Source organism: Ochotona curzoniae, unplaced genomic scaffold (assembly GCF_017591425.1).
Source record: "Ochotona curzoniae isolate NIBS_2020 unplaced genomic scaffold, NIBS_Ocur_1.0 contig_3498, whole genome shotgun sequence".
In the NCBI taxonomy this organism is placed as follows: Eukaryota; Metazoa; Chordata; class Mammalia; order Lagomorpha; family Ochotonidae; genus Ochotona; species Ochotona curzoniae.
Window position 1 is genome coordinate 24,966,148 of NW_024465885.1, and position 26,788 is coordinate 24,992,935.

At 37.0% G+C, this 26,788-nt stretch overlaps 1 protein-coding gene and 1 pseudogene across 1 annotated transcript in view; both read left to right on the plus strand.

The window, feature by feature from the left end:
• The window catches only part of ROBO1 (roundabout guidance receptor 1), a 1,020,189-nt gene that overhangs the window by 63,732 nt on the left and 929,669 nt on the right, over window positions 1-26,788 (plus strand). The window lies entirely within an intron of this gene.
• LOC121156960 lies at window positions 12,430-12,533 on the plus strand (annotated as a pseudogene).

A 26,788-nucleotide genomic window follows, 5' to 3' on the forward strand; every position in this document is an offset into this window, starting at 1 on the left:
CCCCAGCTATCACCCTTAACCAGTGCATGAAACACCGGCTTCTCATATCTTTTACAAGCTCACGTCTGGGATCCTTTCCTGTTAATTCAAATGCAATTTTCTCTCTCGATGTTAACATTAGTTTTTACTGGTGCTCCTTTAATCTTGTCTGCTTGATTTTCTAAGCTTTTCAGATAATAATCTCTGCAAGCGTAGAGCATTCCTCCTCACCTCCATCAAGTGTTGTAACCTCATGGTTGCTCTTGACTAAAGGATTTCAATTGGAGTAACTTAAAACTAGTGGAAACACAAATTAATATTGTTATTTTATATATTATTTAAGGAATGGATATCTATAAATTGATTTTAGTTCATTATATTTTTCTTTCAATAAACAAATAGAAATACTAATACAAATAGCAGGAAGAAACTGATATTGAGGAAGTTTTCTTAAATAACATGACAAAATTAAGTGTTTCTTTTAATCATTTTATAATAGTCCCATACATGCTTGGATTTCCACTAAAATAAGTTTTAAACGTAGTTTATAATAAGTGAAACCACATTTATGCATATGTAGTACTTGATGATTTTAAAAATATATAAAATGTATACTGACAAATAGCCCTGTGATGTCTTATAATAATTTAATTTATATGCAGAATGATTACACAACTGTTTTTCTAGCCATATCTGTATTGAAAGTAAAGTTAAAAATTAAACTGTATATTGAAGAGTAGCCTACTGAGAAGTGAAGATACATTGCAGTATGCATCTCTTCTCCTGAATAAAAGATGCACTCCCAATAAATCTGCTAAATGTATTTTGATAATAGGATTCTGAACTTTCTACAAGTGTCTATACTTCAATGCCATCAATCACTTAAATAGCAAAATGATGGAGTAATTTTGAAAAACTGCACTATTGTAAAAATATAGGGGAAATTAATGGATTTAGGAGTGACACAAAGAATGGAAGGTGAAATCCCAATGTCTATTGAACTGTATCATAAAATTTTAAATTCAAAACAGAAAGTAAAACTAATTGAAGGGCAAAATATTAAATTTACCATTCCTCATTAAATAGCTGACCTTGTTATTCCAACAAGAAAACCAAACTAATTTTAACATTTGCATAAATCAATGCTTTTTTATTAAATTCATCATTTTCTTTTTTATATACTTCTTGAAATTTTTGTGCAATTTAAAATACCAAACATTCGAGAGTCTCCCACTAAGATAAAAGAACCATCCATTGATTAATCATTGTCATCATCATGACACTTTAATTCATTTCCAGAGAACCTGCCCACAGAACTCCAAGGAACTGAGTCATTGTTATTACTTTTCTTCTCACAAATCAAGATTTAAGGAGTATGGGGCACATAATGAGTCACCCTAGCACATAGATGGGGTGATATAAAGAATGAGGAGCACTTTATCTCTTAATGCACAGATCTGAAGAGGTGGTGTCATCCCATAGAGTGTTCAGTGTGTGAGATAGAATAGTTGCAAAACTGGAGAAGAAATGCTATCTTATGGGTACAAGACAAAATTAAATACAGTCCTAGAAATAATATTAACACACATGATATTTGTGTATGTGCCTATCAGGAAGCAAGGAGAATGTGTGAGCAGAGTGGGCTTCATTACCAGGATGAAGACAAAGGAAACATGATTCCTCCAGAGCATGGGAGGGTGCAAACCACCAGATTATGAAAGGGCTGGATTCAGGATGAGCCATCACCAGCTTTCTATAAAAGGTCAAAATACTTTTCACTTCCAAATTCTGTAGCTCTTAGCACTAGACACTGCCTGGGTTTGGGTGCTTCTCCATGTCATAATTTGTCACAAAAGTGAAGGGATGTGATTGTGCACAGGCGCACACAGCTTTATATGAAGGAACACAAAGGGCAAAAATTCTTACTAAGGAAACTCACATTATATGTCATAGGACTGAAGAATTTTCAAAAATAGAGCTAAAACATTTGGTAATTACATGATAGAAGTTCACATATTCCTGACATCATTCAGCAGGCACTATTCATCTACTAATTAGGGTACGGTATACGTATTGATAAAACAATCTCTGCCCTTTATTGCTTATATTTACAAAATTCAGATCTACAGAACAAAAAATTAAATCAACACTTAAAGAACACTACTGAGATTCTATCACTAATGCTTGCTTGGCAATTTACACTCTAACAGGGGAATTGACATACAGATATGATGATTATGGTTAGAGGCACATAAAACCAGTACAGAATGCAGTGTTAAGTGAATTAGTTAACACCAGTTTCCTATAGCAACAAAAAATAATATGACGTATGTGAGCATATTTATCTTGAGTTATTGGTTGACAGCAGAACAAAGACGTGCAAGCTTGTAGGAAAGATAGTAATTTGAGAACTATTTTTCTGACAGCATTTGAGAATGTTAATATAAAATCATCTTGAATGGAGTGTTATGGAGGCATAAAAAAGGAATGAAGAATTAAGCATATTCAGTGATCATGTATTATAATCTGTGATGGCAGATAATTAATATTTGTTAAAGCAGGAATAACTAGGAAGAGAATGAGAGGATTCACCCATTAGACCACATTTTAAAAACGTATTTATTAAATTATTTGTTTATTGATAGGCATAGAGACGGAGGGAGGAGAGACATAAACACACACACTCACACACACATGCCTGTGGGGAGGATGAGGGGGTAGACTTTTGGTCTGCTGGAATATGCCCCAAATGCTGACAAAAGATAAATGGGCTAGGCCTAACCTAAGTCCTAGAACTCTTTCTGAGTGTGCCAAATACACAGCAAGAACCCAAGCACTTGAGCACCATTGTTACCATTACATTGGCAAGAAGCTGAATCAGAAGCAGCAGCTGGAGCTCAAACAGGGCACTCCCAAACGCAATGCTGGAAGCAAAAGCAATGAGCTAATTATTACATTACAATGGCTGCCCCAGATATTTTTCTAATAGGTGAGAAATCTGAAGCATAAGATAGGTCCATTTCGGGCCCAGCGCTGTGGCGCAGTGGTTAAGGTCCTCACCTTGCACGTCCGGGATCCCATATGGCAGCCCGCTTCCCTTCCAGCTCCCTGCCTGTGGCCTGGGAAAGCAGTCGAGGACGGCCCAAGGCTTTGGGACCCTGCACCCGCGTGGGAGACCTGGAAGAGGCTCCTGGCTTAGGATCGGCATAGTATCGGCCCCTTGCGCTCACTAGGGGAGTGACTCATGGGATGGAAGATCTTTCTCTCTGTCTGTCCTCTCTGTATATCCGCCTTTCCAATAAAAAATAATAAAAATAAATCTTTAAAAAAAAAACAAAAAAGATAGGTCCATTTCAGTAAAGAATTGCAAAGATTTGCTCTAACAAAAAAAAAAAAATCTAATCCAATAAATTACATTTTCAACTACATAACTATCTGTTCTGGTATATTTCTTTGATGATTTTATTAACGTTGAAGTGCCAGGAATTTTTCAGTCTGAGTATGCTATGGTTAACGAAACTGCAGATAACTTGGAATTCAGTAAGTGATGGAAGCTGAATGGACAGAATTGTTTTCACGTTAGCAGAAATTAACATTGTAACGAGAACTGTGTTAACTCCAAATTCTTAGAATTACAGCTTCTGAGTCCTAATAAAAATGATTTTTGTTAGTTTGTTTCCAGCACTCTAAAATAAATACACTCCTATATGTCATAATGTTCTTATAAATTCCTCTGGCTTATCTTGCAGTTCTGCCAAACACCTTGTTATTTTCCTGGACACAGACTTCCTTTCAGATTCTCCCAAAGGGCTGTAAAATGACAGTCTTATAAAGATGCTCTTTGCTTCCACAGCTGAATGGCATTTTCGAAGGCAATGCTTTGCACCTTAATTCATATTCCTTGCCATTGTTCCACAACAGTTACAAGTTGAGCAAATGATGATGGTGGAGGAGCCCACTGGGAGTCTACAAGACTGAGGCAGGGGAAACATAAAATGATATTTACCAAGTCTCTTTCAAATGGCAAGTTTTGATCCTGTAATTTTTATTGCCCCTGGATTCAGCCTGTTAAATATTAGCAAAAGCTAAATTCCTTTGCCAGGTGAAATTTATGTTGAGGAGGGACTCTAGCAAGCAGTAAACTTACATGATTCCCCAATCCTTTGAAGATATTTTATTTTTTAAATCAACTTTTATAATCAAGGCATGATGAATTATATCAAAGAAAAATGGAATTAGCAGATTTCATGAGGTAAACAAACTACCCATATGTAGAACATTTACAAAAGGATTGAAATATTTTAGTCTTCAGATGGATTGAAACCAGCAGGAGGAAATCTCCATCCTGAAGAATGATCTCAAGATGCTTCTGTTTCTTGCTTTGATCATTTTTCAACGTGAAGTTAAATCTTTCAAAGCAGCTAATTCTCATTCAAAGAGCAGAGCCGTTCCACAGAATTTCAATCACATCTGTAAGCGGGTGTAATAGCACCATGGTTATTTCACAGTCATTTGGAAGCCCACTATCAGGATGAGTAACTTACTGTAACTATCATCATAGAAACCCAGTTAAAGAAAAAAAAATCTTTTCTTTACATTTTCAACTCGATGTGGACTGCTAAAAACTTGACACTTCTCACAGAAAGAGAATTAGACATTTAACAAGACAAAAAGGCAAAATACAAATAAAGCGAATTGAATAATGCAGGAAAATCATTCTACATTGTCTCTTCACTGGAACATGTTTTGTATTCTTTGTTGTTAACCAGCTGACAGTGTCCAAGCTATTTTCAAAGACATGAAATTTCAGTATGTTAAATTTTGAAATAGGAAGTACACTGCTATGAAACAGTGATTTTCCTGCAAGCATAACAGGTATCTAAGCAATTATATGATAGAATACATCATTGCAAAAATATGCCGGTAAATACCCGATTTTTGTAAAAGCGTAAAATATAGAAGGGGGAAAGGGGAGAGGCAGAGATAAGTTAAAGAAACATAAAATACTAGTTGATTGAAATTACTGAAGCAAATCCTAGGAAATATGGAAGGAAAGAAATGAAATAAAGCAAGTTGAACAAAATGAAAGAAACAGCAGAAATGAAAGGGATGCCTATGTTAAGTAAGAAGGATCCTTAAGTTGTAAGAAACAATTTAGTAAGATGGAAATAACCTGTAGTGCAATGACTTGAAGTATTGCCAGCTGATTCCACTGTAACGCCAGCTGATTCCACTGTAACGCCAGCCCTGAGCCAGACACATGGGCTGCTTGTTAAGCTGTTTTTGAGATTTGCACCTGTGGAAATGAGAGCAACGACGGTGCCTAGCCAGAACTCTTCAACAGTTTGATTTTTGGCACCCAGCATTATGCATGATCCAAAAGAGTGAATAACTGAAGCTAAGGAATTCTAAATGGAATAGAGAGTTGAAAAGTGTCTTCTGAAAACACTCCAAGCAGGTATGGTGTCATGTCCCTCTTGGTGGGAGGTGGAAGTACTCAGGATATTTGAGCGTCCTTTACACTCCTTGTACCACGCTACTGTTTGGTGTAAAATGTTGAAATGGTTCCCTGGGGGATATGTAAGAGTTTACTTTCTAGTGAAGAAATTGAAAAGGAGGGTTAAGGAACGGAATTATAGCCCCCCAGTCTTGAAGCTTGTCTTGAATCCACAGCAAATGATTTTTTTTGTTTGTTCAACTGCTCATTTTAAATTTCCTTCACATTTAGTTAGCACCTTGGCTAGTCTTGTTGGTCTCTTGGTGACAAAATTCAACTCCTCGTTCTGGATTTTTTTTTTTTTCAGTCATTACGCTTTTCTCACAGGGGGTGGTTGCTGCATTTGTCCCTTTGGGCATTAGAGTAAGTACTCAGTGACTCACCTAAGGGATGAACATTATCTGTGTCTGGTTATTCTGAACATTGCAATTATATCTGCAAGAATGGAGATATTTCCATTTCTTCTTCTGCTCCTTCACTTGTCTCTTCTCCTCCTACCCCCTCTTTTGTGTTGTTTTGAAGATTTATTTTACTTATTTGAAGGGCAGGATTAGAGAGAGGGTGAAATAGAGTAGCTACAGCTGTTAAAAACAGGAACCTGGTCTTCCATGTGCTGGCACAGTTTCAAGTCCTTAGGACATCTGCTGCTGCTTTCCCAGGCATCTTTTCAGGGAATTGGATTGAAGTGGAGCAGCTGGGACTCAAACGGGTGCTCACATAAGATGACGGCCATGTAATGTTAAGGATTAACCTCATGGGCCACAACAATGGCACCAAGATACTGTCAGCTGATTCCTAAGCAAAAAAACCCAAAATTCCCAAGTGAGTCATAGCTTGTTTTTGAATGGGAAATAGTATACGTAGTAGGTGAAATTGTTTCTTCCTTGGAATTAATAATCTCTGCCGTTAGAGTGTCAATGTAAATTTACAGAACAGAGGAAGCACAGCTTCTCATGTGGGTTATGGCATTGATAGTACTGCAGCCACAATGGCTGCTGCTCTGTACGTTGTCACTGGAGACTCAGCAGGATGTAGGTATTTTCTGTGTGTGCTCTTCAATTTACAATATGTTTATGTATCACTAATCAATTTTAAGCTTAAAACACTGTAGGTAAAGCATATGCATTTAATGCTCCCAACCTTACATGAGAACACACCACTTGATGTTTTTGAGGTTGAAAGCTGATGTTGTCTGCTACTATCCAATATTATGGTAACATAGTACGTCACCTACCACTAGGCAGTAAAATATGAAAATTCAGATTTATTTGGAATAGTTATGTCTACTAAATGTGTATTACTTTTGCACCATTATAAATTCAAAACAGTGTAAATAAAATTATGCTTAGTAGATATGGTTCATATTACTTCTGGGAACATAGTATCAAGAAGAGCTATTGAATTGGCACTTTATTTGGGCTCCACTAGCAAATCCAAGACATTCAGTAGCTGGGCCAAAACAGTTGGTGTTTTAAGATGCCACTTGGGAAGTCTTCACCCTGAAACAGATTTCCTGTGATCAAATCCTGACTCCATTCCTGATTCCAGCTTCCTGCCTTTGTACAGCATGAGTAATTATGGTGATGGCCCAAATGCTAGGCTCCTTACAAAACAATGTGGGGACCTAGGTTAAGTTCTAGGGTGCTTGCTTTGCTCTGGTCCAGTACAAGCTGCTATGTGCACTGGAAAAATGAGTTAGATGGTAGAAGTCTCTCTTCCCACCCCCTTCCCTCTTTCAGTCTCTCTTGTATGTGTGTAAAATAAAAGAAAACAAATAAATGCCTGCCTTAGAAATTCTAGACTTTTGAAAATCAAACATTTTGTCAGGCTTGTGTGTTCTAGATTGTGTAGTATTTGATCACATAATTACACACTGCGTCCACACCTGTTTGATATGGTGAAATACTTTTATAGAATTAATACACTCTCTTGCTCTCCTTGGTTCCTCTCTTGCTCTCTCTTGCTCTCTCTTGCTCTCTCTTGTTCTCTCTTGCTCTCTCTTGCTCTCTCTCTTGCTCTTGCTTTCCCCTGCTCTTCCTCTCTCTCTCCTTCTTACCTCCCTTCCCCCTTCCCCTTTTCCCCTTTTCCTGCCCCACTCGGTTCTCTCTCTCTCTCTCTCTCCCTCTCTCTCTCTCTTCTTCCTTGCTCCCCCCCCCCCCTTTCCCGTTCCCCTTCCCCTATTCCTGCCCCACTGGAATAAACTTCCTAAGATAAGTCGTTGCGTCTGGTGTTTTCAGCTCACGGTAAAGAACCAGGTTGCGAGAATTAGCTGCACGTAAAGTATCTTAATATCGTATAACCTAAAACTAGAACTCTTACATTCTTTTAAATAACTAACACTTTCAATCTTTTAGCTTCCTGTGAGACTGCATTTGAAAGGGACTGAGGACTCCCCCTGAGTAGTCAGCATAAATTCTAAGTCTGTGTGACTTGTCTTCTGTGAACAGTTTGTTAACACTACTGCTTTTCATTTTTTAATTTTTGAGATTAGCAGAAAAAGGCCCTTGGAAAATTACCTTTGCTTGTGCTTAAAGAACAGTTTGCCAGATGTGATTATCAATGCTCTATAAGGTCACTGTACAAATAAAAGACCTGTTAGCAATAGAAAAAGAAATATTGTTCTCATGAAAAAAAAAAAGAATTAATACAAGTAATGCAATATTTGATTAACTCTGGGATATTAATCCTAATTTGTGTATGTACTTTTATTTATGGTAATTCTAATTGAATGTCAGTTAGGAAAAAGTCAAAGCCCTCAACAGATCTGCAAGCAAGTATACATTCTCAATCTATTAACACCAAGTTGCCAAGGAGTCTCAGGCTTTAAGCTCTCCTGTGTGGTTTCAGGTACAGAAGCACTTGTGCCATTAGCTGCTACTGCCTAAGGCATACCTTATCAGGAACCTGAAAGCAGATGTTCAGCTGACATTCAGATCCATACAGTCCAATATGGAGTGATATCCCTAGGCAAAACCTCAATCACTCTATCAAATGCCCACCCAACACACACATATTTTGTATTCATTCCCACATGTCTATGTGCAGGCAGAAATAGTGTTTTCAACTTGACTGCAATATATGCAGACATACGTATCACAAAAATCAAAGTGCTATTACCTTTCAATATTATATTGCCTAATAATATTGCTCAATTATTTTCTGTATCATCCATGAAATTTTAAAGTATCATTTCTTGCAATCCATTGTAAATTGTGACTTCACCAAACACTCTATGAAGCAGCTATATTTTATCAAAGTGGATCTAAATCATAAGAACCTTCCACTCTGTAATCATTATATTTTCATTGTTGAAGATTCTAATTTTTTAAATAACTGTGTATTGCTGCAACTCACATGTGGTTCTAAGAAGGCCAGAATCTTACAAACATTGGAGTACTTTAAAAATACCCATAATAATTTTGAAGATCAAATTTTATATTACATATTAGTCATTTGAAATATGAGTATACTTTACATAATCAAGCTAGTTAATATAAATGGTTTATTTTGAACCACTTGGAACATGTAAGCAAAGAATATACCTTATTTATTTTTGTATTATTTTCCACAATACATTCTTACAGGTGTAGAAAATTCCCCCTTAACCTTGATATCCTCTGTCCCCATTCTCCCTCCCCTACCACTCTGAGAGTAAAGATCTTTATTTCAACAAAATTTCAGTACTTAGAGTCATCAGTTACATTTGATATGCAGACGCACAAATTAATATGTAGTAATACTACTTTAATTAGCTACATTAGAAATAGAATAAAAGCATAATGCATGCATTAAATGAAATAAAAACATCCTTTGCTATATTATAAAACAAAAAATGTAGAAGCTGGATTTGGTAATATTTTCATGTCATTTGAAGCATGGTAATAATTTACATGCATTGATGCTTGCAATAATCTAATGATTAGAAATATTGCCACCATTCCCTTCAAGGAATAGTTAAGCATTTCTTCAGGAGCACCAGCGACATTGTACTCCAGGGGAAATTAGTCTTCAAAGTATGGTCATTCCATCACTGACATATGCGTCCTCCTTTGAGTCATTCAGAATTATTATATGGGGTGCTCATTATTCAAGCTGTCAAGTTTGACCTAACATTATCTTTAAGACATAAAAACTTTCTCTTTTCAATCAAAGGAAGTAAATTGCAATGGCTGAATGTGTGTATTTTTACTTTGACTATCATTTCAAATAATCCCTTTTCCTACCTTCAGTTGCCGGCCTATGGTGTCATTACCATATATCTTTTATCTATGTTCAGGGAACTGACATTACATACAATTTTTCCATCATGGCCTGCCATCATTGATAGATGTTTTTTAAGGTCCCCTCAAGTCATAGAGGGAGACTGACTTTCGAATTCCATCAATAGGGTATAGTGCCTGGAGCAAGGTTTCAGTGTACAAGCGTCAAACTAGGATTCCAGCAGAGAAAGACCAAATTGATTCATCTAGCATTCATTATTACTTAAAAAAACTAAAACCTGAGCTGGTTCAAATTTTGTAAATGTACATACTATAAAATAATATGCAATATTATTTTAGAGTTGATGATTCTAGTTGGCCTTTCTTTGAATCTTGTAAGAGAAAAGAAAGAACTGTTAACCTTTCTAAATATTTTAAAGTATTGTCTGATAGCATCACACATTTACAGCTCCTTTCTAATTTTCTATGTCTAAGTCTCTTTCAGTGTCTCTGTGTAGCTAGGAATTTCACCATTACTACTTCAAAAACAAAAGCCTCCGTTAGTGGACTCTAGGTTTTGTTAAATTACTCATAAAGTTAAACATTAAAGGCAAAATGTCAGCACTTAGTAAAGCTAGACACTGTGGATTGAAAAGTAATTTTAAGATTCCTTTTTATTTAGAAACCTTTTGCCTTTCCTTTTTATTTCTCCTCTGCATTGTAAAAACTAATGTGAATTCATCTTAGAAACTGTTGACAAACATTATCTAACATAGTGATTACTTAGCAGTCGTAATGTGTGGTGGATGTTCCTATCCTTAGTTTTGCATAGATGAGAATAAAATAGAAGCAATCTAAAAAGTTATGTAAATTGTTATTAGTGAATGTTAGTGATTTAGTTCGAATTTTCGTAGTGTTTCACAAAAAGCTCTTGATTCACATATGGATATGTAATAGGCTTTTATTCAAAATCAAATAACACTAGCAACAGCGGAAATGTTGACTGTTGGAATGACTGAATTGAATATTTAGAATGTGATATTTAGAGTGTAATAGGGTTTTGATTTTAAGACATCTTTTTTATCTCACATTGCTTTTAGTTCAATGGAGTGGGAAACTTTTTTTAGATATTATATATTTACAACACCATTCCCAAACCATGAAAAACCCTAAACACTAGTTTAATGGGATATGCAAAGCAGTTATAAGCAATAATTGAAAGAAAAACAAGAATGAACAAGAAAATGAATGAAAAACAAGAATGAAAAACAATTTTTTTACCCACAAAAATAACCACAGGTCATTAGACTATAGCAGTATAACATTTAAAACCATTAGAATTTATCAAGATCAAAGAAAGCCTTACAAAGTTTTATTTCCTTAAAACTAATACTCACATGTGTTGTTCTTTTTTTGTTTTTTAATTTTAGCTCCTACAAGTAAATAACAAAAAATATGAGGTTTTTGTCTTTCTGTGTCCCGTTTATTTTGTTCAACATGTTGTTCTATCCTCTAGTTGTATCCATTTTCAATTAATGTGCAAGTTTATCATGCCGGTTCCTAGGGAGGAGATGCGAGCTGAAGAAATGGGGGGACAGTGCTCTCTTTTGGCAACCGACAAAGTTTATTTCCAGGGTCTCAGTTTTTATACATTTCATGAAACAATGATTCAGACATAACTCAGAATGAGACCATCCCTAAGAACACAGAGATAGCAAAGAAGCTAACAGGGTGACTTAGAGTTGTAGAAACATGGAATAGATAATACTGTCCACCCTTGATTGACTAGACAGCGCAGAGAATACACTCATGTCATTTCGAAGTGTCTTGAGGAAGTGAGATTGGTGGATCATAAGTCTACTTCTAGTTTTCTTAAGAAATCTCCGTATTGCTTTCCACTGTAGCAGTACTAATTTACATACCCACCAACATTTTTAGTGTTTTTTCTTCATATTCTTACTAGTATCTACCACTCCCTGTCGTTTAGGGCTTAGCTTCTCTAACGGCAGTGCGGTGATGTGTCATTGTGATCTTGATTTACATTTTCCTGGTGCCCTCTGATGTTGAGGATTTTATATTGTACATTCACGACCATTTATTTTGCTTCTTTTGAGTCAGTCATTTGAGGCTCTTTGCTCATTTCTTAACTGGATTGGCTTGCTAATTTTTTTACATTGCTAATATATTCTGAATATTAATCTCATTGCAGATAGGTAGCTTGTAAAAAATTCCCCTATTGTCCCTATTTTGTTGGGTTCTCCTCTATTCATTGATTTCTTTGCTGTGCTGAAGCTTCTGCATTTGATATATTCTCATTTGTTTAATCTTGCTTTTTTTTTTTTAACCTGGAGTCTTACAGAGGAAGTTGTCCCTTACACCAATGTGTTGCAGAGTTTCCCAGGATTTTCTTCCAGTAACCTCATTGTTTTGATCCTAAATTCATGTCTGTGGTACAGTTTGAGTTGATCTTTGTAAATGAAATGAGATATGCATCAAAGTTTTCTGCCTATATAACCTGAATTTTGCCAATACCACGTTGAAAAGATATGCATAGTGTACTGAGCAAATTTGTCAAAAAGATCAGTAGCCTGTATATATGGATTGATTTCTGAGCATGTTCTTTCTTCTGTTTTTCCTGTGCAGTGGTTTCTATGCCAGTATCATTCTGTTGTAAAAATCATTACAACTTTGTATTATGCTTTGCTATTAGGTTTTGTTAGCCTCTGGTATTTCTTGTTTAGAATTACCTGGGCTATTGCTTCTTGGCCTTTTGGCTAAGATCAAGTGTAGAATTATCTGGGCTAATGTGAGTTGTTTGTGATTTCATATGAAATTTAGGATTGATTTTTCTAATCCTTTAAAGAATACTATTGATATTTTGATAGAAAGTTCATGTAATTTATAGATTGCTTTAGCTGATATCAACATTTTATTGCTAATGATTCTTACAAATCATGAACAAGAATATCTTTCCATTGTTCATGTGCCCTCCTGTTTCTTTTCATTAATATTTAATAAATTTCATTGTAGATATTTCTTATTTTTATTAAATTTAAAACCTATTATTTGATCTTGTTAAGGCTCTGTGAATGGAATTTCATTCCTGATTTCTCTTATTAAAACAGCTGCATTGTTTTGATTATTTTGTAACACACAACTTAACTGACTTGTTATATTAAGCAGCTCTTTCCTTAATTGCTCTTGTAAAACTTCCAATCCTATATTTGAAAGAAAGCATGGTGAAAGTGGACAGCATTTTGTTTGTCCATAACTGAGGAGATTTCTAAAGTCTATCTGTGACAAACCAATAAAATATCATACTGAGGGCCTGGCGCGATAGTGTAGTGGTTAAAGTCCCCACCTTGCATGCACCAGGATTCCATATGGGTGCCAGTTCTAATCCCCGTGGCCCTGTTTCCCATCCAGCTCCCTGCTTGTGACCTGGGAAAGCAGTTGAGGACCCTGCACCCATGTGGGAAACCCAGTACAGCTCCTGGCTCCTAGCTTTGGATTGGCTCAGACTTGGCCATTGCAGCCAATTGGGGACCAAGAAGATGGGTGATCTTACTGCCTGCTTCTCTCTGTAAATCTGCATTTCCAATAAAAGTAAATATTTGAAAAAGAAAAAAAGTTCATTGAATACCACATTTAAAAAAGCAGACTATGAAGGGCCTATTTTAAAAAGCTTTTAAAAATACACAGTATCGCTTGGTCCTAAAATCCTCCATTTATGATGTATAAATTTGATGATTATAGATAGCCTTATTACGTGAAATCTAGATCGTTGGCCTGTCTATGTTTGACTTCTGCTTTTGGTACATATTACTTTCACTTTGTTGATGGATTCCTGTTCTCCACAGAAGTTTGTTTGTTTGTATGTTTGTTTTTTGCTGGTGTAAACCTATATTTTTATATTTGCTGTCGTATCTTATGGTTTTCTGTCACCTCCTAATGTCAGTTCATGACCTATTTTCCTTAGGATTCTTTCAGAAATATAATTTGGTCCCTAAGGTGTGTCATCCAATTTTAATTGATTCTTCTACAGTACAAAATAGAATCCATTCCCTTGCTTGTTGAAGCTGCTGTACTTTCGCCACCTGCATTTTTGACATCCAGTTGAATATCAGTTGATTGTATATTGAGTGCTTGTTACTGAGCTCGGTGTTCTGCTGTATTGTTCTGCAATCCTACATCTATATCAATGCTATCGTATTTTAACTGTAGTATTGAGATATATTTTGAAGTCAAGAAATCAAGTATGTGAATATTTGTCATTTTTAGGTTTGATTTGCTATTTGGTTCTTTAGTAGCTTTTATGAATTTAGTTTTTTTTCCTTTTTCTGTTTTTGTACTTCGTGTACTGGTTTTAAGGAGGAATTAATGTAGATAAAGTAAGATAGCTCCTGTTATTCTCTAGCATGGCTCTTTGTTTTGTGCTTCTGTGACAGTATTGAAACTTCTTAACTGGATTCTGAATTTGTCAAAGTGAGAGTATTTTAATCCATATAATGTTAAGTTGGTGCGTCTGTGGACTGAAAATGTTATGCTTCCTTTTTTTTTTAAGATTTATTTTTATTATTTTTTATTGGAAAGGCGGATATACAGAGAGGCGAGACAGAGAGGAAGATCTTCCGTCTGATGATTCACTCCCCAAGTGAGCGCAACAGCCAATGCTATGCCAATCGGAAGCCAGGAGCCTCTTCCGGGTCTCCCACGCGGGTGCAGGGTCCCAAAGCTTTGGGCCGTCCTCGACTGCTTTCCTGGGCCACAGGCAGGGAGCTGGAAGGGAAGCAGGGCTGCTGGGATTAGAACCGGCGCCCATATGGGATCCTGGGCGTGCAAGGCGAGGACCTTAACCACTGCACCACTGCGCCGGGCCCTATGCTTCCTTTTGATTCATCTTCTAACATTTGAGATATACTGTCTAAAACATCAACATGATATTATTATTACATTTTTAAATTTTTCTCCATTTGGTAAAGAATTACCACAAAATGTAATATCTTAAAGCACTGTAAGATGAAGGTCTATCATGGGCCTCTGAGTGAAAAATCGAGGTAAGTTTGGGATCTACAACCTTAGAGAGATTGTACAAGAGAATCTGTTTCCCTGTCCCTTTCAAGGAGGCTACCTGTTCCTGGAGCCATTGTCTTCCCCACTACATCTTCAAAATTAGCAGCGTTGAGCATTTCTTTCACACACCATTTCTGATTGCCTATGGAAAATACTCAGATTGTCAGCTTCGGACTCAGCTGAGAAATTTTTCCCGTTCAGTCTCATTATATTGGACTTTCTCTGAAAAATATAAACGTGAATCCCATTCAGGGTCCTAGAGCGAATTTCCAATTTCAATTTGCTTTCAAGTACGATTTTTGGGAAAGACTATACAGATCTCAGCAAGGAGGAGTTTGGAAGTGCCACCTTCTGCCTGCCTCAATTATCATCAGATAGCAGGCTGTTGTGTAACCATGAAGTCCTTCCTTGCATACTCACACTGCTGTGTTTCTGTGGATTGATTGCACACATTAAATTACCTTATAATATCTAAATCCTCATCAGATTTTCAGAAGTCATTAGGCATTGATTTAAAGTTCCAGAAAATAATTTTATCACTACAGAGGCTTTTTATGAAGGATATTTTTTGTCATAGTGCTCCTTCTAAACATTATTTGATCCTGCAATAGGAATCTACATAAATGTACTAACTCTAAAGGAATGAAAGCAATAAATATATTATCAATAGAAAATGTGAACCTTTCATGTTCTACATATTTTAATTGCAGGGATCTGTAGTCTGACATAATACATTTTGAGATGAGACATACCAAAAAAATCTAGACTTTTAAGTTATCTGTTTATTTGAAAGAATTACAGAGGGAGTAAAGACATGGAAAGATCTTCCATCTGCTGCTTTATTGCTCAGGTAGCTGAGAGGGTCAGGTCAGTCCAGGCCAAAGTCAGGATCCATAAACAACTTCTAGGTTCTCAATGTGAACAGCAGAGAGAGACCCAAACACTGGGCCATCCTCTGTTGCCTTTACCAGACCATTAGCAGGGAACTGGGTGGTGGCTTTATCCACAATTCTGCCAAGTTAGGCCCAAATAATTTGAAGATAAAGGGAAGATCTGGAGGGGGAAAATGAGGGAACGCATGACAAAACCATCAATAGTTGCTGTGGCTGGGAACCAGTTTGAGTTCAACTAAACAAAGTAAATTAGTCTTAAAGGTGCAATGGTTAATAGGTCTTTCTTCTGTGAACTATGAAGCGAGCGAACAAATTTTTCAAGTGAATTAGAAAAGGAGAACATATTGCAAAAAAAAGGAAAGAGTAATAAAAAAAATCAGACAAACTAGAATGACCAAATAAATAACCATTTATGGACAAGAAAAGGGACTAGCCATCAAAGGGAAGTGTGCTTAGGAGACCTAGCTTCAGCAGTGTTGTGAAGAGTGTCACAAGGTTGACACATAGAGAGAGTCACTAACAAATTTACATTCAGGAGTAGAAGTAAAGAGTCAATAACATGCATAGTGTTAGGTTTAGTGCAATGGGGTGGTGGGTGGAGCACTTTTAGCTCAGACGAAGAGATTTATTAGAGCTGAGAGTCTGATGGACTGCTCCCTGGTGGGAGACAGCCCAGGATCACTTCCATACCACAGGCAATAGCAGGAGGGTTTGGGCTGCCAGGGTACAGAGCATGGGGCTTTTATACGTTTTAAATGTGAGGGAGAGGGAAAGACAGCAGCTCCTCAGGTTGCGTTGCTGGTGATTTGTGTGTGTATGTGAAAGCATCATCTATAATTTAGGGAAAGCAATGAGAATGTGTCCACTAAGAAGAAAAAAGGGAAGAACCAACTAACTATCCGGGCAATTAACAAACAGAGAAAGAGAACATGTCAGAAGATTTGAGAATACTTGCTAGATATTTGTTGTAGAAACATTTGTAGAAACAGCAAGAGGGGCAGCATGACTACCATAATATGGAACCAAAAAGAGTTTGAGGTTATGGAAGTAAATGGTACTTTAGGCAGCATTAATGATTTTACTGTAAATGGGCTAAAAACTAATAGAAGATTTATAGTAGATGAGACAATGGTTTCTTTTCAATATTTAAAGAAGATATCTCACCCTTCTGCTGCACTACCAAAAGTAAATCTGAATGTTAACAAGGGGAAAAAAAGTAAATTTAAGGGGGAGAAGGATGCTGGGACAAGTCACATGAGCAATGAAGACAGACAAGAGTGTCTGTAAAGCCAAGTGGTAAGAAATGGCTGAATCCTGGAGTTCATATGGAAATTTATTAAATTGATAGTAAAAAGTTAAGATTTGAAAGAAAAACCAACAATTAACAAAAGTTTTTAGTAAATAATTTTTGAAAATGCTCTTATTACTTTTCTTTACTGTGAACCTCTTGGTTCCTGAGAAATGCCAATAGGTTCTCTGTGTATGGGGTTTAGTAGATCTGAGGGGATGGCAGGCTAACTGCTGACCTAAAAAGTAATTTTTAAAAATTCTTATTTTATGACACACTTGGGGAGTGAATCATCGGACGGACGCTCTTCCTCTCTGTCTTTCCTCCTCCTTGGAAATCTGACTCTCCAATAAAAAAATAAATAAATAAATCTTAAAGAACGGGTGAGTTTTAAAGAAGAATTTTTAAGTATTGGAAATGAGGTAGACGATTGCCAGATTTTGTAAAATCTAATGCTTAAAGCAAGTGGATGCTGTGGGATTACCAAGGAAGAAGAGAATTAGGAATCAGAGTTCGCATGTGAACTTAGGAAAAGCAGCCCTGTTTACTGAGACTTTTCTTCCCAACCATTCATGTCTCATTTCTACTAAATAAACCCTCACATTTGCAAATTTATGAGGATTTTTTTTTAAAGATTTATTTTTATTATTATTTTTTTTTTTATTGGAAAGGCGGATATACAGAGAGGAGAGACAGAGAGGAAGATCTTCCGTCCGATGATTCACTCCCCAAGTGAGCGCCAGGGGCCGATACTATGCCAATCCGAAGCCAGGAGCCTCTTCCGGGTCTCCCACGCGGGTGCAGGGTCCCAAAGCTTTGGGCCGTCCTGGACTGCTTTCCCGGGCCACAGGCAGGGAGCTGGAAGGGAAGCGGGGCTGCCGGGATTAGAACCGGCGCCCATATGGGATCCTGGGCGTGCAAGGCGAGGACCTTTAACCACTTGCGCCACCGCGCCGGGCCCAGGATTTTTTTTAAAACTTAGTATTTTTGTATCAGTGACCATTCTTACTTAACCTGATATCTTGTCAAAAATCAAAGCAATATTTACAATAGAAACTGTCTCATGCCACCATCATACAAATGCAAGCTAAACTTGACTGCAGTGTAATATATTCACAAAGTTCATGGAAACACATATAAAAACATCACATGAATTTTGAAAAGCTGCATAAAAGATCTCTCATTTCTGAATACTATTTTTAAGTGACTTATTTGTTTTTTATTTTTATTAGAAATGCAAATATAAAGAGAGGAGATACAGAGAGAGGTCTTCTGTCTGTCATTTTTGAATAAGTAATTTAAAATATTTATTTTGATTTATTGGCATATATTATGTGTTCATATTATGTTGCCTGTGTATATCTGAAGTTTTTTTTTCCTTTTTTTTATTATTACTTTATGATACAGTTCCATAGGCTCCTGGCATTTCCCTTATCCCCTCCCCAACTCCCTCCCCCCACCTAGTTCCTCTATATCCTTAGCAAAACATAGTTCTTCATACACAGCCATATGTCCATCATTGTGGGCACGGACAATGGCAGAGAGTCCAGCATCCTATTGTTAAGAAATAGTGAACAGTTTTATTATAACTTCATCTTTGTCTGGAAGTAGAAATGCATACTACACTGCATCCTCACATCTGGATGTTAGTCTCCATTTCACAGCTACTGTACATCCTCTTAAATGAAAAGTCATAATACATAATCAACAATAGAAAGAAAGAATAATAGAAATTTACAATGCCATGAAGTTAAATGACATGTTACTAAATGATAAGACAGTCTCCATTACACATCTACTATGCATCCCTTTACATGAAGAGCCACAAAACAAAATCAACATCATGAAGTTAAATAACATGCTAGACCATGAAGTTAAATAACATGCTACTAAATGACTAACATGTAGCTGAAGAAATGAAAATCAAGAACCTTCTTAAAGAAAATGATGCAACTGTATGATGTACGAGTCATTGAATGATTTAATCAGAGGAAAGTATTTTGAAGAGATGAAACTATCAGAAAACAAAAAACAAATGCAATATAGTTTCCACTGATTTGTGTTAGTGAAGTGTGTCTCTTCTAGACAATACATAGATGGGTTTTGTTTTTTTTTTAAGATTTATTTTTATTTTTTTAATTGGAAAGGCGGATATACAGAGAGGAGAGACAAAGAGGAAGATCTTCCGTCCGATGATTCACTCCCCAAGTGAGCGCAAAGGCCCATGCTATGCCAATCCGAAGCCAGGAGCCTCTTCCGGGTCTCCCACGCGGGTGCAGGGTCCCAAAGCCTTGGGCCGTCCTCGACTGCTTTCCCGGGCCACAGGCAGGGAGCTGGAAGGGAAGCAGGGCTGCTGGGATAGAACCGGCGCCCATATGGGATCCTGGGCGTGCAAGGAGAGGACCTTAACCACTGTGCCACCTCGCCGGGCCCGGGTTTTGTTTTTTAATACAGGTTACTAATCAATGATGTTTGATTGAGCTTAAGCCATTTACATTCAGAGTTTAATATGTGTGGCTGGTACTTTGGTCCTGTTATTTTCAGAATGGGTTGTTCATTAGTTTTGTCTTCTGTTGTCATTTTACTGGGATGTTCTTATTTGCCTTTGGTTTTGGTAAGTGCTATTCCTCTTTGTCAAGAGAACATCTTGAAGTATCAATTTTAGGGCAGGTTTGGAAGAGGCAAATTCTTTTAACTTTTCTTTACTGTGGAAGAATTTTATTTCACTTTCAAAGACAAAGGAAAGCTTTACCGGATATGTTATCCTTGGCTGACAATTTTTTCTTTTAGAATCTGGAATATGTCACTCCATTCTCTTCTTGCCTGTAGAGTTTCCTGTGAGAGATCTCCTGTGAGTTTAATTGGCATTCCTATATATGTCAATTGATTTTTTTCACATGCACATTTAAGGATCATTTACTTATGTTTAATTGATGAGAGCTTGATGATCATGTCTCTTGGTGAAGATCGCTTCTAATCAAGCCTGTTGGGGGTTCTGTGCCCCTCCTGGATCGTGTTTGCCAATTCTTTCTCTAGATTAGGAAAATTTTCCTTTATTATTTCATGAAATACATTTGCCAACTCAGCTTCTCTTTCTGCAGCTTCTGGGACTCCCATAACTCTTATATTTGGCCTCTTAATAGTGTCTTTCAATTCTTAAATACTTTTTTTGGCCTGATCCAGCTCTGCTTCCATCTTTTTGCTTGCTTCCCCCTGGTGACAAGAAATAGGTTCCAATTCTGAGATTCATTGTTCTGCTTGCTTCATTCTATTTTGGAGACTCTCCATTGTACTTTTAATTTGCTCTACTGTGTTTTTAATTTCTGAAGCCAGGAGCCTTGATTTGATTTATTGCTTCCTTAAATTCTTTGAACGCTTGCTTTATGTGCTTCTCATTTTTTATCAGAAGCTTTTTTTATCAGAGTTTTATGAATTCTGTGTGCCCCATTTTCTTGATGTCTTCTTCAGTTAACTCCGAGGTTGGCATAGTGTTTTGCTCCTTTGCAGGGGAGTTTTTGGTAATATTCATTGTGCCTTTGTCTCTGTTTTTGTTCTTGGTCATTGCACTTCTGGTTAGCAGAGTCTTCTCCTTGGGGCAGGTTTCTAAGCTGTGTCACTCACAGGTCTATAGTTAGATTTTACTTATTGCAGTTGGCACACAACTTTTTGCTTGCAGCCACTTGTGTCACAACCTCCAGCGAGTTCCAGTTCTGGGTTCTTATGTTAGTTTTCCACCATGGTCTCCACAGCCCCAGCTCTGGGTCACCACTCTCCACCACCTGGGATACTCTGCTGTAGCTGCACCGTTGTCTCTGCAACCTTTCTCCCACTCCCAGTGTACTTTGCTGAACTCAGTTCTCTTGAGATCGGCACATGCACAGTTCACTGTTACCCCCTGCAGTCCTAAAGCTATTGCCACAGTGTACAAAATGGCACCGGAAGTACCACCACTATAGTTCTTGATCTGCTGGCTGTCAGGTCTAAAGCCTACCCAGACCTGTCTTGGCTGGAAGCTGTAGAATGCAACATTGCTGCATTCAATGAGTCAAAAATGAGTTCACTCCCAGCTCAGTGTATGCTCAGTCCTTTCCCTTGTCTTTGGCTCCTTATGCAAAATGGCACCCAGTTCTGTTCTGTGGGGCTGACTGGGCTATGAAATCCACCCTGATCTCACACTACCTGTCTGGGATCTGTTGCTCTGTCTCTGCTCCTGGTTAAATCAAATTGACCAGCAGGACAGAGAGTTCTTTGTCTGGATTTACCTCCCAAGCTCCCAGTGAAAGTCTCTTCCCACCTGGTTGCTGGTGGAATTCAGCTGCTGGTGAAGTTCAGATCGCCATTAGCTGAATGCCGCTGGAATATCAGCCATTGTAACACCACACTGTTGTGTCCACTGCTTTCCTGTGTCTGTCAGTCTCCAGGTACTCCTCTGCGGTTGTTCTTCCTTTCCTATTTCCTGGAATATGTGCTCTCTACTTCATCCTGACTAAATGTTTTTCTGTCCATTTAAACGTGTCTTTACCCTATTTCGCCATCTTGATTCTCCTGAAGGTTTTTTTTTTTTAACCTTATTGTTTAGGGTCTCGTTGAAAGGTATTGAGGAAGCACACCTTGATTTTAATCTTAGCTATAAAGTTTGTTATTATCTCCTTAGATGTACTGTGTCACTCCTATAATCTTCTATAATCAATTGTTGATACTTGTGCCAATGTTAAATAATTTCTGTCAGGTTTATGTTTTTACACACACACACACACATGCACACATATTTAAAGTTTTGCTATGTACTTCTTTTTGATTGTTAATGCTCTGAATCATGTTCTTGGCAGTTGATGTTGTCAGGTGGATAATCTTAATGTAAATCAGATATTCAGATATGTGTCCACCTTCAGTGTTGTTCATGACTTAGCTGAAAGATTGATAGATTGATTGTTATACTTTGATATACATTACATGGCCTGAAAATTTTACTAGTCTTCCATGTGTGCACAGTAGATTCCTTGCAACTAACTTTCCTTTTTGATCTGATCTTAGACAATTATTTTCTTACACTCTGTGCAGAAAAACATGCACTTAAAACAATATTATTCTGCCTTAACCAAAAAAAAAATCTTGGCCCCGCGTGATAAAGTAGTGGTTAAAGTTCTCATTTTGCACACACCAGGAATACATATGGGCTCAGGTTCTAATCCTGGCAGCTCCATTTCCCATTCAGTTCCCCACTTGTGGCATGGGAAAGCAGTTGAGGACATCCCAAAGCCTTGGGACCCTGCACCCGTGTGGGAGACCCGAGGAAGCTCCTGACTTCTGGCTCCATATCCGCGAGTACTGGCCATTGCAGTCACTTGGTGTGTGAACCATCGGATGGAAGATCTTTTTTTCTGTCTTTCCTCCTGTCTGTATATCTGCTTTTCAAAAAAAAAAAAAAAGAAGAAATCTTTAAAAAAAAACTTCCATGTTTTAAAAAAAATCTTGCTGATAACTTCAGGTAATATGAGAATATAGTGTTTAGCAAGTCTTAATATGTAGTATTTCTGCATAATTTGATATGCTAGGAAAGCATATAAACTTATATAATCTTTTTAACAATTGCAATTGCCTCATTGGTGCATAATCTGATATGATAGAAAACTATATAAATTTAAACAATTATGTTTTTAAAAACTTGAAACGTTCATTTGAAACCTACATAAAACAGAAAGAAAGAAGGAAAAGAAATATGGCATCCAGTGATTGCTCCCACAATTCATGCACTAATCATGTCTGGGTAAGACTGAAGCTAAAGTGGAGAACTCCCTCTGCGTCTTTCATATAGATAGAAGAAGCACAGGTGCTTGAGGGATCACCTGGTCCCTCATAGATTGCACATTGTTCAGAAGCTGAAACTGAGGCAGACTGCAACTTAGTTATTCCCATGCAGAATGAGAGAATAGCAAATAATACCTAAACTGCTGTCTGAAATGGCCACCCACGTTTTAATCTCTTGTTTCCTTTAATTATGTTTTTGATCATGAGTATTTTTAATTCTATGGAGCCAGATTTGCAAGGTCCGATTTTAAAATGTGTAACATATTTATTCATTATTTAAGGTAAAAATGATGAAGGGAGCTGGAAGGACTAACTATATAAGGAAATTACCCCACGTTTTCTTGTGAGAGTTGATAGTTTGTAAAGTGCTGTGCTATTAATGTGATTTCTGTGGATTTCCTAACCAGAAAAATACCAATCTCACAACCCACATTACACTTTAGGATTGAACCATAAAGGGGAAAAAATGAAGGCACTGCATACCTCATTACACAGACCTAAGAGGCGGTGATGTAGTAAAGGCTACAAAATTACTGTGGCTCATCGGAGTCACACTGAAGCAGATGAAATAGGAATAGTTTATCAGAACCAGTCAATCCAAGAAAGCAAAGGATTTAAATCAAAATGATAATAGATAGGCTAAGAGAAAATGTGCCCCGTATGAGCAATGGAAGAAAAAAAAAAAAAGTTACAAAGGAAGAACCAGGCAGAACAAAATTCATATATCAATGATTTTATGAAATTAAAGTAGTAGAATACCAGCATGGATGTACAGAAATTTTAATACAGCATTTATATGCCTCTTTCCAAAGAAGTTGAACAGAAAAGAAATGTGAGTTGTATTTTAATGGAAATTTTAGCATATATCCCCAACCTTGTGCAGTATAGATCTACTTTTCCTTATAGTTGTTTTATGGGTAAAACTAGCAATCATTTTGTATTGAAAAGTAAGTCATTTATTTTTTCTGACATTCAATTTTCTCTTATGTAAAATGACAGACTGGCAATAGGTATTCGTTGCTTCCAGTTTCAGATTTTCTAGTGGTAAGAAATGCTTTCCATTTCTCAAAACTATAGTCATATGGCATTTTTTTATTTTGTAATTTGTTGTGACATTGTATTTGGCTTTCCAATTTTATCTAGCAATTAATTCCTGGACCACAATTAAGCATTGTCACACTCACATTATGTCTATAAACTGAAGCCATCTTGTCATAGGCACATACCCATGATTGTAATCAGTACGTCATCAACATGCTTCTCACTTATCTCCTCATCTTTGTTCCTCATTACAGCTGTAAAAGGTAGAATTCAAATTCAGTCTTATGTCATGCTGTTTTTAAGCTCACAAAATAATAGTATCAACATCCAACAGAGACATTATGCAAGCTTTTTAACACAGGGAAGTATGTTTTATCTAACACTTTGTGGAAATTTAGGAAACTGTCCCTCCCCCAAGTTAGAATTTGCAAGATGAAAGGATCACATTGATATAGCTATTATTTGTCCCCATTGATAACACTATGTAAATAAATAGAAACAGAGGATTCATTTCATTTGTGTCAACAGTAGCTGAAAATAATATGACAGAGTGCAAGCCTCAAGGGATTCATCTGACATTATTGAACAAACTTCCTATTCTAGAAACTGCCTTTTACTGAGCCTGCTACAGTCATGTTAAGCAAAAGATGATCCACGGATGGCCCTTGAACAATCTATGACACTAATCAATTCGTTTAAAAAAATGTCTAATGGGGATGCAAATAAGTTCATCTTGAAATCATAACCAAAAGCCTGAAAAATGTCTTTTGTATGACTCATCGAAGGATTCTTTACAATCAACATTCACATCAAATTCTGTGTGCAAAAAACCTAATGTAAAATATGAATGAACATTTTATTATTCAATTTAGAAGGCATTGAAAGATGAGATGAGTTCTAGCTTCCTGGGAAATGAGCTTGAACAAGAGGAAGAGGATGTATGCAAAAAGTCGATATGGATTTGTAGCTCTCTAAAAGAAGTTTCTCTGTCAGGAATTTTACAGGGAAAGAATTCCCATTCAAAGTATTATTTATTAGTAAGTGAATTTATGCCTCACTACTTTTTCACTAAACAAATTTAGATATGAATATATGTGAAATACATGAGCATATGTATAATATGATTTTCATAGTAATTCTGTTTTTCCTGGTATTATGTAGAATATAGTCTTCATTAGTCAAAATGAACAATACTAATAAAACTTCAGACTTAGGGTATTTTTCAATAGTTTCTCTGGGTAAATAAATGGCAAGTTTATTTAGTGAGTTCCCAGATCTAACTCTTTACTGAAGACCTTACTGACAAAATTACTATAAAGTTAGGCTTATTCTTTTCTTAATGAAAGATAATAATTTTATTTAGGGCTGTTCATTTTCAAGTAGAATGAAGGAAATTCTTAGACTAATTTGAGATATAGACTGTATACCAACAATAAAATTCTTGAGTGCCTATAGGTCAGGTTAATTCACAATTTTGCATTTGTTATAATCATCTTATTACTATTTGAAAAACAAAACATTCTTGACCAATCTACTGCTTTTATTATGTCTCCACTTTAATCACAACTGCCCTGAGTATCCTTCCAAATATTGTCACTACCTCTGTGATATTTAAATTTAAAAAGTACTGCAAAGAAAGATATATACCAAAATGCAACATAAGTGACTCATATGGATTATTTTATTGAGGCTACCTAGAAAGTCTTTTGTAGTAGAATTGTCTAATCAAATCAAATTTTAAACCACTTGTGGTTATACAAAGCCAAAATAAAGGCAGTACAGAATGTCCAGGGCTCGACATCATGTGAATGATTTTAGGCAGTGCTTTAGGTGACATAGTATGCTAATTGGCAAATTAATATTACCTAGTGAAAATCCACTGGAAAGTACATCCTCCGGTAAATAATACAACCCATGCAGGCATGAAGAGGTATAAGGATTGAAAAGAACTTTTAGAAGTAAAATTGGACACAAATTGCTAATATGAGTTCATTTATGCTCAGGAAGCTCTAAGAGGTTTTAATAAATCTATTTACAATTTGGCTGTGAAAAAAGATACAATTAAATTTATTTTTTTAAGATTTAATTTATTTGGGCCCGGCGCGGTGGCGCAAGTGGTTAAAGGTCCTCGCCTTGCATGCCCGGGATCCCATATGGGCGCCGGTTCTAATCCCGGCAGCCCCGCTTCCATTCCAGCTCCCTGCCTGTGGCCCGGGAAAGCAGTCGAAGATGGCCCAAAGCTTTGGGACCCTGCACCCGCGTGGGAGACCCGGAAGAGGCTCCTGGCTTCAGATCGGCATAGTATCGACCCGTTGCGCTCACTTGGGGAGTGAATCATCAGACGGAAGATCTTCCTCTCTGTCTCTCCTCTCTGTATATCCGCCTTTCCAATGAAAAAAAAAAAATAATAAAAATAAATCTTTAAAAAAAAAGATTTAATTTATTTGTATTGGAAAAATGGATATATAGAGAGGAGGAGAGGCAGAGAGGAAGATTGTCCCTCCAATGACACACTCCCCTAGCGGCGGAAGTGGCTGGAGCTGAGCCAATCCGAAGCCAGGAGCCAGGATCTCCTCTGGATCTCCCACACAGGTGCGGGGTCCCGAGGCTTTGGGCCATCCTCAACTGCTTTCCCAGGCCACAAGCAGGGAACTAGATGGGAAGGGGGCAGCTGGGATTAGAACCAGCACTCATATGGGATCCCAGCGTGTTCAAGGAGAGGACTTTAACCACTATGCTGTCGCGCCAGGCCCAAAACAATTAACATTAAAAATATGTATATTGAGCCAATCAACACCAAGTAACTAGTATCAGGCATTTGTTTTAAGCAGATAGCTTGAGTATAACCTAATGCAATAATAAATTATTAATATGCTCAATGTGAAACATGGCGATTTCAGTTTCACTAACAAGCAGAAATTAGATTGAGGGTAATTCACAAATGGAAAGTTGAGAAATTGCTGTCTATCAAAATTTGGCTTTACAAAACATAGGTTGAATAGTACTGTCA